This window comes from Serinus canaria, chromosome Z (assembly GCF_022539315.1).
Source record: "Serinus canaria isolate serCan28SL12 chromosome Z, serCan2020, whole genome shotgun sequence".
NCBI lineage: Eukaryota > Metazoa > Chordata > Aves > Passeriformes > Fringillidae > Serinus > Serinus canaria.
In genome coordinates, this window is record NC_066343.1 from 27,431,661 (window position 1) to 27,450,876 (window position 19,216).

The window sequence follows — 19,216 nt, forward strand, 5'->3', positions numbered from 1 at the left end:
ACGTTTCCAAATAAACTAACTCTGCCTAACTTGAATTTGACTGGGCTTGTTCTCAGGCCAATTCATCTCATTGACAAATTCAGACACATAAAACCACAGAATCACAGAATATCTTAATTGGAAGGACCCCATCAGGATCATCAAGTCCAGCCCTTAACCCTGTCAGGATGTCCCCAACAACCACACTGCGTGCCTGAGACCTTTGCCCCAACACTTGAACTCTTTCAAGCTTGTTGCTGTGACAGCTTCCCACGGGAGCCTGTTCCAGTGCCCAACCCACCCGCTGAGTGAAGAACCTTGTCCTTATATCCAACCTAAACTTCCTCTGACACAACTCCAGGCAGTTCCCTTGGGTCACCACAGAGAAGAGATCAGTGCCTGCCCCTCCTCTTCTCTCATGAGGAATTTGTAACTGCAGTGAGTTTTCCTCTCAGCCTCCTCCAGGCTGAACAGACCAAGTGACCTCAGCCACTTCTCACATGGCTCCCCTCAAGGCCCTTCTCCCTTATTGTCTTTTCCCAGACCTTTGGTAATGAGAATTTATGTAACATATGCTTCAGGCACACAAACAAAATTCCAGCTTTCCTTACACTGGATCATTGTTCAGTGTTTCTGAATAAATGTATGCACCTGTATATTTCAAACACCCTATACAGTTATTTATATTGAACTACATTTCTTGCTGAACTTTATGCAAGCTATTTTCTCACTAATTATCAAATTTCCTGAGTGGCATCTTGTTTGGTAAGCTAATACCCATAGTGGCCCTCCTCTGAAGTCTCTCCAACAGGTCCATGTTCTTCTTGAGCTGTGTGGGGGACCCCAGAATGGGGAGAGCAGAGGGGCAGAATCCCTTCCATGACCCTGCTGGCCATGTTGCTTTGGATGCAGCCCAGGATACACAGTGAAAGGGACTTTCCTACCCCTGCCCTCACTTCCCACTCCATCCACTTGAAGCATGTGGAAAGACAGGTTGCCATTGAGGATTCAAGCAAATATTTTTCTCAAATATTAAAGCTGACACTGGACTATTCTATTTTTTCATGGTTGAGTCTGGATCCTGAGATGGATGACTATGAACAGACATGAGTTCCCACAAACTTTTTCTTGCTTGGCTATTGTCAGCTTTCACAGACAAGGGCTTCTGTTGCTGGTACCAGCTAAGAACATGAGGTATTTTTCAGGTAGTAAAAAACACTTTTCTGTTCCTTATGAGAAGATATCTGCAAGGACTAATATTACTTTTTTTCAGATATGACATGCTCAAGAGGAAGGTTATGGCAACATATGAATAGTCACAAGAGGAAAGCTGAAATCAGCAACATGAATTCAAAGCTGCGACTGATGAGGGAATTTTAATTAGCCACAAAATTGAATTTAAGAAGAGGGTCCTCCAAACGAATAAAATAGGATTAGAGGGATGGAGCATCTCTCCTATGAGGAAAGGCTAAGAGAATTGGGATTGTTCAGCCTGGAAAACAAAAGGCCTTTTTTTAGGATAACCTAATTGCAGCCTTCTAGCACCTGAAGGGACTCTACCAGAGAGAAGAAGGACTTTATGCATGTTTTTGTAAAAGAGCCCGAAGATGTCCCAAACCTGGGAGTGCCTCAGGCCAGGCTGGGTGGAGCCTGAACAACCTGCTCCAGTGAAGAATGTCTCCCTATGTATGACAGGGAGACTGGAATAGATGTTCTTTAAGGTTCCTTCCAACCATGTCCATTCTATGATTCTGTGATTAACATGCCAACTATTATACAGTTAGTACTTCTAATTGTCAACACTGGTTATACTGTCAAAAAATAACAAAAAATTTAATATTGTTTTGAAATTAAAATGAAGCAAAATCTTTTCCTGTTATTAATGCCTTCTGACTCCTGGTCTGTAGACAAGTATGTAACCATATTAGATTTGTCAGCAAATGTTAAAGGTAGTATGAGAGACCTGATCTGAATTACATGATTTAGAGTGATTCTGAAAAGGAACTTTTCAAGACTGGAGAAAGAATATTTTTTCAGTATTCCTGCTAGAATACTGCTCCTGCCGTACCTAATATTTATTGTAAAGACCCACTTTAACTTCTCACAGGAATGACAAAATATCACCTGAAACAAAAAATTGCCAGAACTAAACTTTATATCCCTGCATTATCAGCAGCAGCTAGCAGGGTCTTGTTAACACATAATTTATTGTATTAAGCTATGTGTTACTTTGGGGATTTTGTGGCTTTGACTTAACCCATATTTGTGAGAATTTTTAATTCTAACACTTTGTTTCTAATAACTGAAAAAAAATTATTACAAATTTGTAAATTCTGTGAAATTCTCCTACAGTGAGAGGTGGAGATATTTCACAGGATGTGTGGGAAACTACAAGGTGACAAAAATGAAAAACATTTTTGTGAAGATTTATTTATAGCCAAATTGCCTTTTAAATGAGAAAAGTTCAAAAGTATAATACTTGCAAGCTCACATAAAAATGAATAGTTTCTTGACAGAATGTATGCTACTGACAGCTCGTTTTACTACTAGAAATCTGTAACAGAGCAGGTATATATGGTATTACAAGATAAATGGAAAGTTGTCAGCTGCTTTGAGCAACCTTATTAGCTAATATAGTAACATATTCAATTATTCTTTTTATAAAGGTCTTGGGGAAAAAAACCAACCAAATCCAAAACACTACCAAAACCCACCAAAAAAACAAAATCAATCAAAAAACAACCCCAAAAGACAGAAAAAAACCCCCAACTAATCAGTCAACTAAGTAAAACAGATCAATCTCCTAATCTATTTCATTTGGTACATATCAGGACATTACTTCTTCCTTCACTCTGAATAAAAGCACATTTTACTTCAAAGATATTACAAGAGATCATTGACAAGTGCGGACTCATAGCTCTAGATTCCACCCATTCCACGTATCAATTAAGCTCCAGGTTAACTGTCACTATCTAGTAACTTTCTGTTTCTTTGATTTTGCTTGTTCTACTGTAGAACTTTTTTTAACTACACTGGAAGCCTCTCTGCCCCATTACTGTGGTGCTGCCACGCTGCTAGCAGCATCTGACATTCTTTTTTACTGTAGGGGAAATGAAATAAATTGCATTGAGGAGCTCATATTCTTCCTCTGTGCTTGCAATACTGTTCCTGGAATGGTCTCCTAGCATTACACTAGGAATTGCAGTTTGGCAGACTCCTTTTCTGCTGAAAGAGAGCCAAAACCAATGGCATGCAAGGATGCAAGGATGGTTAGGAACAGAGTATATGCCAGCCTCATGGGCAGCTTTATAGTGAGTGTATCAGGCAGAAGTGCAATCAGACCTGTAGAAGCAACAGAGATGTGCCAGAAAGCCAGATGAGAATCCAGATGTCACTGCTGGGGAAAAAAATAACAACAAAACACCACCACCAAAACATTTTCTTTATTTCTGAGCTTTCTGTCTGGATGACAGGGTTGCCAATTTATCACTTTAACTGCTTTGAAATGTCAGATCATTCATAACAGATTGGTAAAGCTTAGTTCTCTGATAAACATTAATAAAACATGGCAGAGGACTGCAAGTCAAACTGAAAAAAGAGACTACATTGATCGACATTGTGTAAATCAGATTTTTCTGATTCTCTGTCTGAATATATTAGGATCAGACTACAATGTTTGTAAAGTATAAACACCTCTTCACCCGTAGCTAGTTTTAAAAGTCAGTGCTTTGATGACAGTATTTCTCAAACAATATCTAAAATGGGTTTTTTTTGGTTTTCCTCTAAAACACAATGCATATTGCAAACACAATGGGTCTGATGCAACATTCTTCAAAATCTCACTGACTTCCCAAACACTCTGATTATGTCTGAAAATGTATCTTTCAAAATACCTTCATATTTGTAATTACTGAGCATTTAGAAATAAATGCTTACCTTAAATTTTCAGCAGTAGTATTGCACTGTCAAAAAGCCTTAAGATATAAAAGATATAAACTGTCAAAATTAACAGTTCTGTTAGAAACATTTTACTTTTTCTGCACCAAAACTAGCACTCTCTTTCAACATGGCACCTGCCTTCAATAACTTAACTAAAAGTTTTGTTGTTCTAAATCCACTTCACATATCAACAAAAATCAGTTGAAGACTGCCTTTTTTTATGCCATATTAGCAAGCCTTCTCGTGAGGTAATGATACTTGGAAAATGATTGCACTAAATAAATTTTCTCCCTACCTTTCTATTATTTCATATATATTTTCAAATAATTTTCCATACATGCTGCCAAAAGGCTCAGGTTTCTTCTGCTCTCACTTCAATATACTAATGCAACCTTTTCTTTTATAATCTGTCTTCCCTAGTGTCAAATTGAGATAGTGATGTAAGCTTAGAACTAAAAAAGCATCAAATATGTGCAGGTTACATGCATATACATATCTGAATTTTTGCAAGAATTCTTCCATGTAACATAAAGAGGTATTTTATATCAAAGATGATGGCAATCCAGTGTTTGAGTCATTAATATAATTGCAACATAGCCCTTTCTGGTTTAGAGATGCACAGTACCAAAATTATCAGAGATATTCAGGATTTTCAATGAAAAATTCGTAGCAGAGTCATATTTTTTAAGCAAGCAAATAGAATTACTAGAAATTTTACATCTGCTTCTAGCAAACTCTGCACTGGGATTGAGCTCTGTTGACATGAAGTCACTTTGATTGGAGGATAAAGGATTAGCAGCTAATCTAAAATAAGTCCTTAGGTAATGATCCACGTCTGGTCTGATCCAGGTGGATCAACCTGCAATCTCATGTACAAGTGCAGTAAGGTCAGTTAATTTCCTTAGAAGACCAGGAGTTCATACCTACACATTAAGATCTAAAATTCTGTGGTGATTAAAAATGCATTATCTTCATAACAGGCAAGAAAATACATCTTGAGCACAGCTATTTACAACTATTATAGATGCCAAAACCTACAGATAAGGGATATGCCATAAAAGCATTACCAAAACCTGGTCACTTTCCAGACACTAACCTTATTAATAACCACCTATGCATAGTATATTCACCAACAATTCTTCTAGTAATAAGAACATATTTTTTGAAAAAATTCCCTTAACCTCATGGTATATTTTTGGGATTTTTTTTAAGAGTAAATTTTCTCATTTTCTCATTTCTAATTGAATTCAGATCTGTAAAACTAATTATCTTAACAATATATCATGATGGCTTTTCTTGGTAATTTGCACCAATATCATACATTTTTTATAATTTTTCCTTTTTCTTAATGTAGTGTTTTTTGCTTTGAAAGTTACATTCATTTAGGTTCATTTGGGTATGTTCATTTTGAAGTCAAACACTATACTGACCTGTTTCCTCAGAAAAATCCTTTCCCGTTTCTTGAAGAAAGGAGAAAAAAAATAATGTCTAACTCTAATGACATCTTTAAATGTACTTGCATTTAAACTGTCCCAATTGACCTTCAAAACTTGCACCTGCAAAGCTAAGTGGATTGAGGAACAAAGGGTTTCCCAGTTCAATTATTGGAAGTTTAGGGTAAGACATCACCTGCATGCTGATTAGTTTACAGCAATAACACAATAGAACTTTAGAAAAAATTAAGGGGAAAGCTGAAACTACCACAAGGTGCTTTTACATAGGAGTCCTGTCTTTTGTTCATATTGGCGCATTTGTCTTATGGTCATGCAATCAAATTTCACATCAAACATGGATTTTCTAACTATTGCTATGAAATAAATTCATTTTTTCTCTATCTTATCATTTGGGATTCTCGATGGTTTTGCTGTGTAGGATTCTGGAGAATTTGAGATTTCTTCCAGAAGATCCTACCTGCATTTTGATGGCTTCAGGTTTCAATGGTATCTGGTTTTTGTGGGTTTTTTGTTTTTTTCCCCACCACAAAGTCTATGCCATTCCTCCTTCTTGAAATCAGAGGAAGAAATAAATATGGGAGAAAGTTTATTAGTTTTACTACCTTCCAAATAATGTATCCCCTCTATTCATCATGACAGTCTTAAAAGTTCACTAGGGTGTGCACCATCTTTTTCTTCATATTCCTCACTCATTCTCTGCAAAGACCTTAAGGGCAGAAAAGTTTAAAACATATTTAAGTCAAGCCTGTACTATGGAAGCACAGTACATAGAGTGCACTTAACTTATATGAACTATTCAAGTATAGAGAGACATAAAGGTAGAGAGAAAACAAAATTAGTATGTCTTGTATATGCCAAATGTGAATGATTCCCCTCAAGATGTGTTTAATCAAAATCTTCTATTGGTTACAAAACATGTTTTATAAGTACTTTGCAGGCTAACATTTCCTAGTGGGATTTCATTTTGGATTTTAAAATGAATTTTTTTAGTCATGAGTATTTTGTGGATTAATTAGTGCTGATTAGAGATCAATAGAAAACTGTTTTCTTAGTTAACTGCATCATATTCTGGTCCACAGGAAACAGGCATAATAATATGCCCAAATTATTTTCTGTAAGAAAGATAGAAAACTCTCTGAAACAAAACATATATTTCCATGCATGTAGGAAGCACATTAATGGAAAAATTATAAAATCATAAAGGATCATGCTAAGTTCCATGTATAGTGTATTTTTTAGTCACACAGAACAAATCTATGCAAGGAAGGCCATGGGTCTGATTTTCATTTTCCTTCAATTTATTTGGTTAAAGACATTTCTTGAATCTAAGGGGGTGAACTTTTGTATAAACACAGAGGGCCTGATTTTCACTAAGCATTCCTTACATCGAATAAGGAAGACTTTTCCTAAATGAATATAGCTGCTCATGCAGCTCTACACTTTCTACAAGCAAACAGACCTGTTACAAACACACAGAAATGTAAAAACAAATCTCAGTTCTGTGGCCAGATCAACCTTTCCCATAGGTTTTCACATTTACTCATTTCTTCCACTACTGAATATTCTTAGATGAACAGAAAGAAGCTGCTGTAACAGACATGTTGACAGCCACTCAACATAAATCATCACATTTGTAATTGTAAAAACAAAAGTCGATGATGACACTAATTAGCAATTAACATTAGACATTTAAGTGACTAAGAAAGTGAAACACTAATGCATAATGCTCCTGATGGTGTGCCTGACAATACGTACATCATGTTTAACAGATGGCAAAAAGTAGAAATATTATCTTTCAGGAAAGCTATTATTTTTTCACAATCTATCAACACAAGGATATCTTAGGACCAAACTAAGATGGAAGCATGGATTTCATTCAACAGCAAGATAAGAAGATATTCTGCATTCAAGTGTCACAATGTTTTGAAGGCTTCGTAAAAGTGTATCACACTTGCAATTCAAGCTTAACTGGGTACAATTCATAATGACACTCAGTCATTCTCCACAAGATTCAGTTGATGCCACCTATGCATTTGGAATTCTTGCAATAAATACCTAAATAATAAATTTAAAATTTTATTCTTTCTCTCAAATTTTAATGTTAATGGAAAGGGAGTTCAGTCCAAGGTCAAGAATTTCCTACAAACACCACTGGGATTTACAGGACAGTGAAACAAACTTTCTCATTAAAACTAAATTCTAAATAAATGTACAATGGAAAATACATAAGATTAAATGATTGTCTCAGGAAAAATATATTAGATATAGTAGATTAATGGCTACCCCTAACATGAGTAACCTTTTTTTATGATGTTACTTTTTTATCTTCTTTTTTTCATTTTTTAAAACACATTCTTATATTTTTAGAGTCATAGAATTTTACAATTAAAAAATTATATCATATCCTCAAATTTGAAAAACAGTCTAAATCTTCAAATTAATTATAATTTCTTTTGTCTATTCCATTAAATAAAGGAAATTAAAACTGACAGAACATAAGGAAAACATAAAAAATACCTAAATAAAATCTTCAAGCATTAATTTTTTCACCACATTCTCAGATTAATATGAAAATTATTCTCTTCTAATAATTAGTATACTCCTGATTTACTTATGAAAACCTCTGCATTCAAAATAGTCTTAAAATACCCTAAACATTTAATAAGATTAGACCCTAAGTACTGACTCATATTTCAAAGGTTTCTAAAGGGGTAGATGTATCTAGTTTAAATAAAAGACCTGGCAGCATTTGACACCTGTATTATCAAAATATAGGCTGACAAGTGACAAGGTGAATTTTCAAAGTGACAGTAAGCCACTGAGAAATGTTACACAACAGTGAAAAAAACCAAAGTCTAAACTAAGTACAATCCACATGCAAAAGACAAGCTTTAATATTCAAAAAGAAGACTTTCATAACAAATAAGTGGAGGAACAAAGCACCTTAGATCTCTGAAGCAGGAGGGTAACCCACTGTAATGCGCTACAATGTTGACTTCATTTGTACATTTTTCTAATAACATGATCATCTATGTTCTATATATCTCTTGGACTTTAATCATATAGGATAATGTAATAAAGCTCATTTTCTTATTTCCTTATCCTTAACATCTGAATTGGATGTTCTGTCAATAAGCCAGTTAAAAACATATTTTAATATAACTTAAGAGCAGATGGCAAAGAAAACTTTGTGAAGAAATTACAATTGCTCTGTATTATTGAAGTGCAATTTTATTTATTCTGAGTACTTTTGTATCCTTTTATAAATAATGAAAAAAGAAGAAAAAATGCACCATAATGGACTGTTAAAAGATATGATAAATAATATAAATGAAGATACAGATACTACACAAATTAATTAGTAGAAATTGTGAGAGAACCCCAGCCTTCTAGTAGGTGTCTTCCTGAGAATATAATCATAATGATTGTCTATTTGGAGTAAAAATATGGGAAAATGATTCACTGTGCAGCAAAGTTTTTAACTAAATTTATGTGCTCTTCTCAGTTTAGTTTTTAATTAAAAGCCAACCAGAGAAAGGGGGAAAAATATATATATCTGCCACTGTTGGTGGCCTAGACTGTGTTGGAGAACATTTGAGTGTTTTTTAGTCAGAAATTTCACTGCATTTCAGTTCTGTGCTGAAGATGTTGTACTGTCTTGATTCTAAGTAAAAATAGACCTTGTAACATCACAGAAACAATCATTACGCTCTAAAATATTAAAAAAAGTAAGTAATCCAATTATATGAACAGGAAATTTCTATTAAGCTTTTTCTTTTCAGTGGGTGAAAGAAAGCAAACGTACCTTTCAGCCTTAACAAAAACCACATCACCTACCACCAATTCTTATCCATTCACTTAAAATGCATTTCTGAAAGAGTAGCAGTTGTACAGAACAACTAATAATCAGTCTACAGAGTCCTTATTTTGGTCAGAACTGAAAAAGAATAGGAGTATGATTCATCATTCAATAAATCGGAGAACCCATCTGTGTCCGACTCAAAACCCAGTAACCTGTGCATGTCTCAGCAGACTCAATGGGTTTGGCTACATTTAACATGTTCATAATGCTCAAATATATCATACAGAGATATTTTGGCATTCATACTGAAAACAAAGCAATTAAATTCTCTGAATTTCCTCTTATTTGTAAATATATAGTTCAGTTTTCCTAGTGCTTTACCAAAGTTGATTCAAATTATCCTAGGTTTCAATGTTTTCAACCCCTTGCATCACTGGAGGAAGAGTGGCTGAAAAGCAGAACAGCAGAAAAGGACCACACAGTGCTGGTTGACGTACAGCTGAAGACAAGGCAGTGTTCAGCTGTATGTCAGGTAGCCAAGGAGACTGATGGCATCCTCACCAGTGTCAGCAGTAGTGTAGGCAGCCGGACCAGGACAGTGATTTCCGCTTGTATTCGGCACTTACAAAAGTAAGACACAACCTCAAGTTCTGTGTCCAGTTCTGGCCCCCTCAATTCAGGAAGGACAATGAAGTGCTGGAGCAAGTCCAGAGAAAGTCAATGGAGACTCTGAGGAGTCCAGAGAATAACTCAATTGAGGAACATCTAAGGGAACTGACATTCTTTAGTCTGGTCAGAGGGAGACTCAGTGGGCTTTACTGCTCTTTGCAACCATCTCAGAGGAGGTTGTAGCCACATGGGCTAGCATCTACTCCCAAGAAACCAGTGACAGGACAAGAGGAAATGGCCTCAAACTGCACCAGGAGTGCTTTAAATTGAACATCAGGAAGGATTTCTTCACTGAAGGGATAGTCAAGCATTAGAACTGGATACTCAGGAAAGTTCTGGAGTCTATCCTGAAACACTATCCCTGAAAGTGCTCAAAAAATGATTGGATGTGGCACTCAGAGCTATTGTTTAATTGATGTGGTGGTGTTTGGCCAAAAATTTGGCTTGATGATCTTGGAGGTATTTTCTAATCTCATCTCATCTCATCTCATCTCATCTCATCTCATCTCATCTCATCTCATCTCATCTCATCTCATCTCATCTCATCTCATCTCATCATCACTTTATTTTTCTATTCTATGATTCTATCTCAAAAAATACTGCTAAAATCTTCACAAGAAACCTTTTAGCTAAAACCATCTATTCCCAAATCTTCTTTGAAAACTTATACCGAATAATCAAATTTTATCTTCCTAAAAAGGTAACTTTGTTTATTTTTTTTTAAGAGCTGAATTACATAAAAGTCCCTGACCTAATGTAGTCTTCATAATTGAAGACTATATTCTTGGCAGTGGAATGTAGCCTTCACAGTTCAAAAGTATATAGAAAAATACCAGAATCTGGATGTTCACGTTAGGAATACCCTTCTTTCACATTTTCAGCGTCTTTCTGGAGCTGATATCACCAGATGCAACTACACAGAACAGCTCTCTGTCAGCTGCTGCTGCTAGTCATGACCTGTCCCTCCAGGTTCCAGTAATATAAGACTTAGGCAGAATCAACCAGTCTGAAAACAATCACGTGGTTAACTTCATAGCAGTCTCATTTTAAGAGCATTTTGGGGGTAGGAGAATAAGTGACTTGAATCGTGAAGAAATGATAAATATAACTATTCCTGACAGCAAGTTTGGCAAGTATTCAACACTTAACAGACTCAGGACCACAAGCTAGGACTATTTCCTAGAATGAACCAGGGATTCTGTAATCTGCTGCTGTCACTGCAAATTCAGAGCATCATCATGTGGGTAGGAAGACTATTCCAATGCTACCTCAGTAAAAAAATAAGCCGCACAAATATTTTAGAAAAGAAGAAATTGAGAAAAAATAGCAAAAAACACACTAAGAACCATATGTAAGCATAAAAGTGGATATTTTTAGGCTGAAAGTGGCAATTCTACAGAAAAAAAATATGAATCAATTGCATGGAAATCTAAAAGTGAAGAAGTTTTAAACTTTTATTTAAATACATTTTTTCTCAGAATTTTTATTTGCCTTTATCCTTCATAAAAATAAATAAAATCCAGTAAAGAAATAAATTTAACATCATGAACACTGAAGAACTGAACAAATATTACCATTTTATTTTATTAGTTTGCCACAACTTATTTGCAAACAGGAAAACATTTGTCAAAGTTAATATGTATGTCAAAATAGGTTATTAAAAGAAAAAAAGAAAAAAATGCCAAACAAGAAAAAAATCTCAAACCAAACCAAATCCAACCAAAACCAACAACCAACAAAAAAAAAAAAAAAAAAAAACCCAAAAAAAACCCAACAAAACCCTACAAAAATCACCAAACCAAACAAACCCACAGAAGATCCTTAAATATTAAGCAACAACTAAATATTTCAGGACAAGTTTTGGCTCTATTATTGCTTCCCAAAAAGATGTCTTCGGGCTATATATGCTCCAAGAGATCACCTAGCTTTTTGTCTCCAAGTACGAAAGTTTTCCATTCCAAGATCACAGAAGAATAAAATTCTGTTCATCACTGGGAAATACTGTTTAAAATAATTTTATACATAACCTATATTACAAAAGCTAAGTTTGTTCTAATAAAAAAATGCATCATAAAAATAATCGCATATTTGAATTATAGGGGTAGAATGATGAAAGAATATTACATATATTTTGTAGAGAGAAATAGCCAAAATCAGATCTGGACTGTAGATTTCCACAGTCCATGGTCAAAATTGTATTTTCAGCCAAGAAACCTCTGTTTGTCATATCCAGCCAGTACCCGGAGGACATTAGGAAAGGATCAAAGTACTTCTGGAAATATTCAAGACTTGTTTTCTACAAAAAAGGGAGAATTTTCCACTTGCACTTCTTAAACCTGAATGCTGATTACATGACTTGATTGGTGTACAGAAAAATAATGACTGTATTTTTTTTCACTTGTCTTATAGAACAATTTCAATTGTAAAACAGAATGAAGAGACATTTTAACACACTGCTTATGGTATTCATTTTCAGTACTCTTGCATTTCAGAAAGCAAAGCAGTCTTAAACAAAGCAGATTTATTCATCAAAGGTGCTCTCTCAAAAAGAAAGGCTTTCATTTTGGGAATAGTACATGGATAAAATTTTTGTATTTCCAGTAATTATAATCACTCTTAAACTGCTAAGTTCTGTGTCTAGTTGAATTGCAACAGACCAAAATGAAAAGCTCACCTTGAACACCTATTATACCAAAATTTAATGGAATGTAAAAATGTTTTAACCTCCTTTGAACTATATGTCAAAGTCAATTTGACTCAGCTTGGGGAATGAAATGAACCTTGATATTTTAAGATCTAGAGAAGCCCTTCTCAGTGTCAAAACATAACCCTTATCGTACCTTGCCTTTTTATATGTGTTTCTTTCCAATGATGTTTTTATAAAGAAACTATTTCCCTGTATATGTTAATCTTTAATTTCTAATTCTAGCTGGTTTGATATTACCAGTTTTTGCTATTATAAATTTTCCATCATGTGCAGCCTTCCAAATACAAACTTTTTATGGGGTAACTCACATGTGGTTCAAGTATGAGCAATTTTGTCAAGTCCTAATAATAGTGGTATTCCAAGCACAGCTGTATTTCTTGGGTGAAACCAAGGTATAAATGAAGAAATTTGGAATGCAATTAAAAAAACCCACAATCAATCAGTTTCAGAAAGTCTAGGTGTAGGTCATTCTTTACTGCTGACCTCCAGGAGTGTGTGTTGAGGACAATACCATTCAACATTTTCATTAATGGCCTGGATGATGGGCAAAGTGCACTCTCAGCATATGTGAGAAATAGAAAACAGTCAGGAGTGATTGACAGGTCAAATGGTTGCACCCCACTTCAGCTGAGCATCAGTGGGAATGTGTTGGGATATGACATTAAGAGTGGGAAGTTCAAAGACCTCTGCCTGGGAGATAACAACACGAAGAAATAGTTGATGTAGCTGTCTGGAAAGCAGGTCTACCGAGAAGGATCTGAGGGCCCTCCTGGACCATAAGTTGAACGTTAATCAGCAGTGTGCCTTCAGACAGTCTCCTGTGCTCCATTAGAAGTGCTGTCAGCAGGTATAAGGATGTGATCCTTTCCCTCTAACCAGCTCTGGTGAGGTACTCCTGGAATGTTGGGTCCAGTCCTGGACTTTTACCTCCAGGAGACATATGGACATTCTGAAATGAGTGTAGTGTAGACACACAAAGACAATAATGACCAAGAAGGGGAAACTTAGAGAACTGGAATTGTTCATACTGGAGAACTCTCAGACAGCAATCTCAGCTACATAGAAAAATACGTAATAGGAAGGGATCAAGAAGATAGAGCTAAGATCTCCTTGCTAGCTAAGAAAGCTAGCAAAACCAGTGACAGAACAGAAAGCAACAGGCACAGACTGAAAGGCAGAAATCCAATACAAATAAAATACTTCTCTAGTATGAGACTGGCTGAACTAGTATGAGGTTGCTCAGAGTCTGTAGTCTCCCCCGCCCCTTGGAGGCAGTCAATATTGAGTTGGACAGAGCCTGGAAACTTGCTCTGGTTTAGCATGTTCTGATCCAGGAAGTTGGAACAGCTGACTTGCATGGAAGTCTCTGAGATCAGCCTTTCTGTGATTCCATAATACCACTGTGTAAGCACTAACAAAGACTAGGTATTCAGCACTAACATGTTACAGAGGGGATTGACACACAATCAAATGGAAAAATGCAAAGCTACGCTTTCTGTCTTAAACCAAGTAGGTGTCTAAATATCATTTCAATCATCAAAACCGCTCAATCCTCTCTTTAAAATGTACTGTGAACTGTGAGAGTTTCATGTAAAACAGTTTCAGAAAGCATTCAAGACATTTGTATAATTAGCTCATCAGTTCCTACATATATCAAGATATGCCAAGGATGTACTGAACACCAGGTGTGCACTGGAATGCAGCCTCTTTCACATCTGTAAAAGGGAGACCATAAAAATAAACAGCAGTCCTTGACCTGCTGAATAATAGGAGACTGTATTAAAGAAGTTGCTGCCTTGTTTTAAACCTCATAATTTGGAGACAGTACACCTGCATAAATATGTCAGAATTGTAGATGTTTGTTCTGTTATTAACCTCATGCTGATTCTCAAGAAGAAGAGGGATCTGTAGAGACAGAAAAACTATTGTTTTTTTCTTTAACAGATAGGCATCTTATACCATGAAACCTTATTCACCACAGACAGAGTAGGCTGGCATTATTGTAATGTAATTTACAAAAAATATGTCCCCTTATCTCCTTTAAACACGTGTCCTGGATATTAAAACTATAAAATGTAAAATAAACAGTGCCACAAGACCACTAAAGGTCTGGAAATTCTTCTGTAGAAACTGTCCAAAGAAGAATAAACATGGTCTTCTTCTCATATCTTCATGCAATAAATAATTCTGCATTTTTTTATTTTAGCTAGCATATTTATTCATATTAATAAACTCAAATTTATACTAAATACTCAAAATTGACAAAATAATTTGAGAAATATAAATAAAATGCCATCAAAAAAGAAAAGTTCTCTGATACACACTTCCTCTTGTGCATAGCCAGAAATAAAGAGCCAGTTAAAGTCACTCATAATTGTGAATTATACCAACAAGAATTATTGAGAATTGATGTTTAGAATGAGAATTTAATATTTATTAAGAAAATTATTATACAGCTATGAATATCTAAATTATACCAGCAAAATTATTATCATCATATCATCAGGGTTTAGTACACGATAAATTATTAATCCTTCTCTTTCTTATGCCTCTGCTTCCAGTTCTGTGCAGCATTTATGAGAGTCTTTTCACAGCTGTGAGTGTCAATAAGGTGTGCTGCAAGATTATTTTATTTCTGTGCTTCTCTTCCAGAAGTGGGTCACTTGAAAAAAGAGAAGCTTACTCCTAAGTTCAAACTTCAGAGTATGCTTTACTAATATAGAGCCAGGGAACTTGAAGTAATCCATAGTCACTGTAGGAAGGAAAAGAAATAGTGGAACGACTTTATATGTCTTAAATTTCCCTTTCATTCACAAATAACTCTGCAGAAAACATTTGTATGTAAGGGGGGCTAATATGACTATACTAATCATATCCTATATATTACCACATTTTTTCTTTTATGTTTAATTTGCATTCCACCCTGTGCAATTCTGTCTAATAAAGACAGGACTCTAATGTGCTTTTGTCCCATACATGAAACACAGTGTCCTTCACTACTAAGAAAAAATTATTCATTAGCAGAAAGCCACCCTTGATCTTCTACAGTCAATGTATTCTCTTAGCAAAATCACTCAGTTATTCACTGAATGATAGGAGGTGCCCAATTCACATTAGCAAACCCTAACACCAGAAAGAAACTAAGATTTTTCTGGACTATATTCAGGATGCACCTATGAAAAGACATCACATAAAATTAAATTGGTAGTGCTGCTCATTCTTCAAATACATTCACTGTTATTTGCAACTGAAAATTTATAATTTCTCTCTAATAGAAAACAATTATGCTCTTATGCTATATGATTTGCCATGTCAGCTGCAAATTGTGCAGAAAAGGGTGATGGAGCATGGAGCACTAGTATTCTGCCTGCTTCTGATTGCCCTGTTCTATGCACACAAATATTCAGCTCCTATGAGGCAGTACCTTTTTCTGTTTTGACACCTCTGAGACAATCCTTTAAAAAAATACTTACACATTTTCCTTTAGTTAGAGGTTTATTTGAGCAAAACCTTAACCAGAATTTCTAACTTGGGAATTAATTGCTTGAAGTCACTGTATACTTTTTGTCTTTGTTTCTTAATTTTGATACAGAATTAGAAAACACAGTACATACATATTTTCATTGTATAACTATAAAGAAAAAACCCAACAAAATCAAGATAAGCACAAGCTCTATTTGCTTTGCCATGGAAAGGAAGTGTTGACAAAACCAGTATAACTGGATGACAGATATGCCACATTACTCTTTCACAATACAATAATTCAGGTATTTTGTTCTCTCTACTCTCCTGTGCACACTGCCTTTTGTTGCTGTTGTTGTAATTTGTAAGTAGCTCATAAACATAATATAACCACCGAAGCTCAGAATGTACCACAGCAAGATACCTCACCTTTACCTCAAGGCAAGATCAGCTATGTATGTAATTCAGAATCCATCACAAGTTATTTGTTCAGCCTGTCTTTACAAACTGCAGTGGTGGACCAACCACAACCTCTGTAAGCAATATTCAGTCAGCCTTGGCAAATGAATGTATTTTCTAACATATAGTTTACAGCAGGAGCTAAGGAAAGCACTCAAATTCAAATGGACACTGCACATTAAAAATCACATTTTATCTTGAATAAAATTGTGGTAATCACATATTTTCTGAACAGAGAGAGACATAGCATCTTAAAATTTTCGTGAGAAACCGTGAGAAAGCTCAGAGAAAGAATAAAAACAATTATTATCTCAATCTCTGCACCTAGCAGAGAATTTCTGTTTGTCAAAGATGTTTACAAGGAGTTGTCCCTTCCTGACCAATGTATGAGAGTAGATTTCTAAAAACCAATCAAGTCTTAGTTCCACCATTGCTTCTATAAGAACCGTAGATTTCTAATAATAAAGTGCTTTTTTCATACATTCTGATGATGGAGTCTCTGTATCACCTTTGTCTGTCCCTGATACCCCATCAGTGATGTAAAGTGATAAAGAAGTTAACATAAAGTCTCTTTCTTTATGAATGCTATAAAATTCAATTTCTTGGGTTATTTTAGTCAGCATGTATATACCCTAGAGCTGACTCTCTTTGATTTATTGATGTGCAGAACCTCACTCATTTAAGGAAATAAATACATGAACAGTAGGCAGGGAAGTATCTAATGGTATCTTCAAATTTTAATTTTCACTTTTTCTTTTAGTATTTGGTTACTATATTCCTAATGTTTGAACTCCCAATTTCCAGATGACCATTTTCATTCCTAGTTGATTTTTTAAATGTATATGGCAGTTTTGATTGTCATTTTAGGAGGTCTTTGAGGATGATTTTATGTCAATGAAAAGTTAATATTACCACCATAAGGAAAAAATTAATTTGACCTTTTCAGGCATCTCCAGCTACTAATGGAGATGGTATTACTACTCATGTGACATTACTACTTATGCGACATTCTATCTGCACTATTATCAAAATTCAGCTTAAATGTCTGAAGGCAATTCTATGATTCTAAAAAGATAAAACATATGTCCTAATAAAGCCTGCACAATGCTTCCCTCTGAAAAGCAGCTATTGGAGATAGTGTTGATGTCAAATTCAAAATCAAATTAACTCTTATATTCTCAACAGTAAGTTGAAAGGTGACATTTCCTCAGAAAAATCAAAAGCAGACAATAACAAAATAAAAAAAGAAGTAACTATCTCAAGGATATTTTGGCAGATAGTATCCTGTTTAAACTAAAGTTATGTTCATTATAAGTGATGATTAAAACAACTTTTGCATGTCCTAGGGGAATTTTGTTAACATAATGTCAGTCATATTTGCCAAGGATCAACAGGTTCATCTCCCAGATTAATGCAATTTATCTGCTTTTGTAATGGAAGGAAAAAAAAGACAAGGAAATATAGAGAAAGTAGATGAATAATTAAATTTCACTATATTTTCTATCTGTTTCTTTTAAAGTAATTTTTCTCAACTGTGCACATGTCAGGGCTAAGTAAAAGTTTCTATGGTTGCTTATACATCATTACTTTTTGAGCTGAAGAATGGCTATGCGTTTTATACAAGAACAAACTTAAATTTGATCACAATTCAACATGTTCCTTGAAAAAAAAAGAAGCAGGAATCTTCAGGGGTCTCCAAGCAGAGAATTTCCACAGAAAAAAAAAAGGGAGCTGAGAAATCACAGAAGATGTTGAATTTATCAACAGTAGAAGACGAGAACTCTGCAGAGTTTTAGAAAATACTTTTTACCTTTTCACTGGCACAACTTCATGTAATTCCATAGTGTCACTCTGCATGTAAAAGCATCGGCTCAAGTACAGAAATCAACTACAAAACTTTTCTCAGCAGATGAATGTGAATTTACCACATCTGAGAATGTACCTCCACATTTCAAGCTCAACATTTAGTCATTTATTTTCTTCAACAGCAAGTAATTCTCTCTCTTTTTTATCTGAGCAATAATAAAATAATAAAGGAACAATAAAAGCAAAAATGCTTTGAAGCATTTCATTCACCATCTGGATTGGCAAAAGAAATATCAATTAACTTCCATTTCTCCAGTTATTAAAGACTTAGTGTTTATTAAAATGTATTTGGTTTCAGAGCATAAATATCACTTATATCTTTAATAGCCTACAAAAGTGCTATGTTTCTCCTATTTTGTGTGGTCCCTCTAACCATGGTCCTTCCTCCTCTGTCTCTCTAGGCTACCAGAGAGGAAGTTGCTGCAGCCCATACCAGAGCCTGGTGAAGAACATGGTGGAGGAGGTGGCTTTTTCCTGAAGGACATTAGTCCATGGGAGGAACCCCACACTGGAGCAGGGTTACAGGGTGAGAAGGAGGGAGCAGCAAGAAAGATATGTTACATACTGACCACAGCACTGATTACCTAATCCCTCTCTACTGCTCAGGATGGTGCTGGGGAGCAGACAGATGATTTGGGAATGAGGAAGTAAAGGGGATCATGGGTAAAAGGAGTGGAGAAATGGGAGGAGGTGGGTTTTAAATTTTCTCTTTGCTTCTCAATATTGAAGTACATTTTAACTGGCAATAAATTACATTAATTTTCCCTGAGTTGAGTCTGCTGTGTCAATGACAGTAATAATTTAGGGATCTCCCTGTCCATATTTCAACCTACAAGTTTTAAAATTTTCTCACCCTGCCTCTGGTGACTGGGAGCCTAC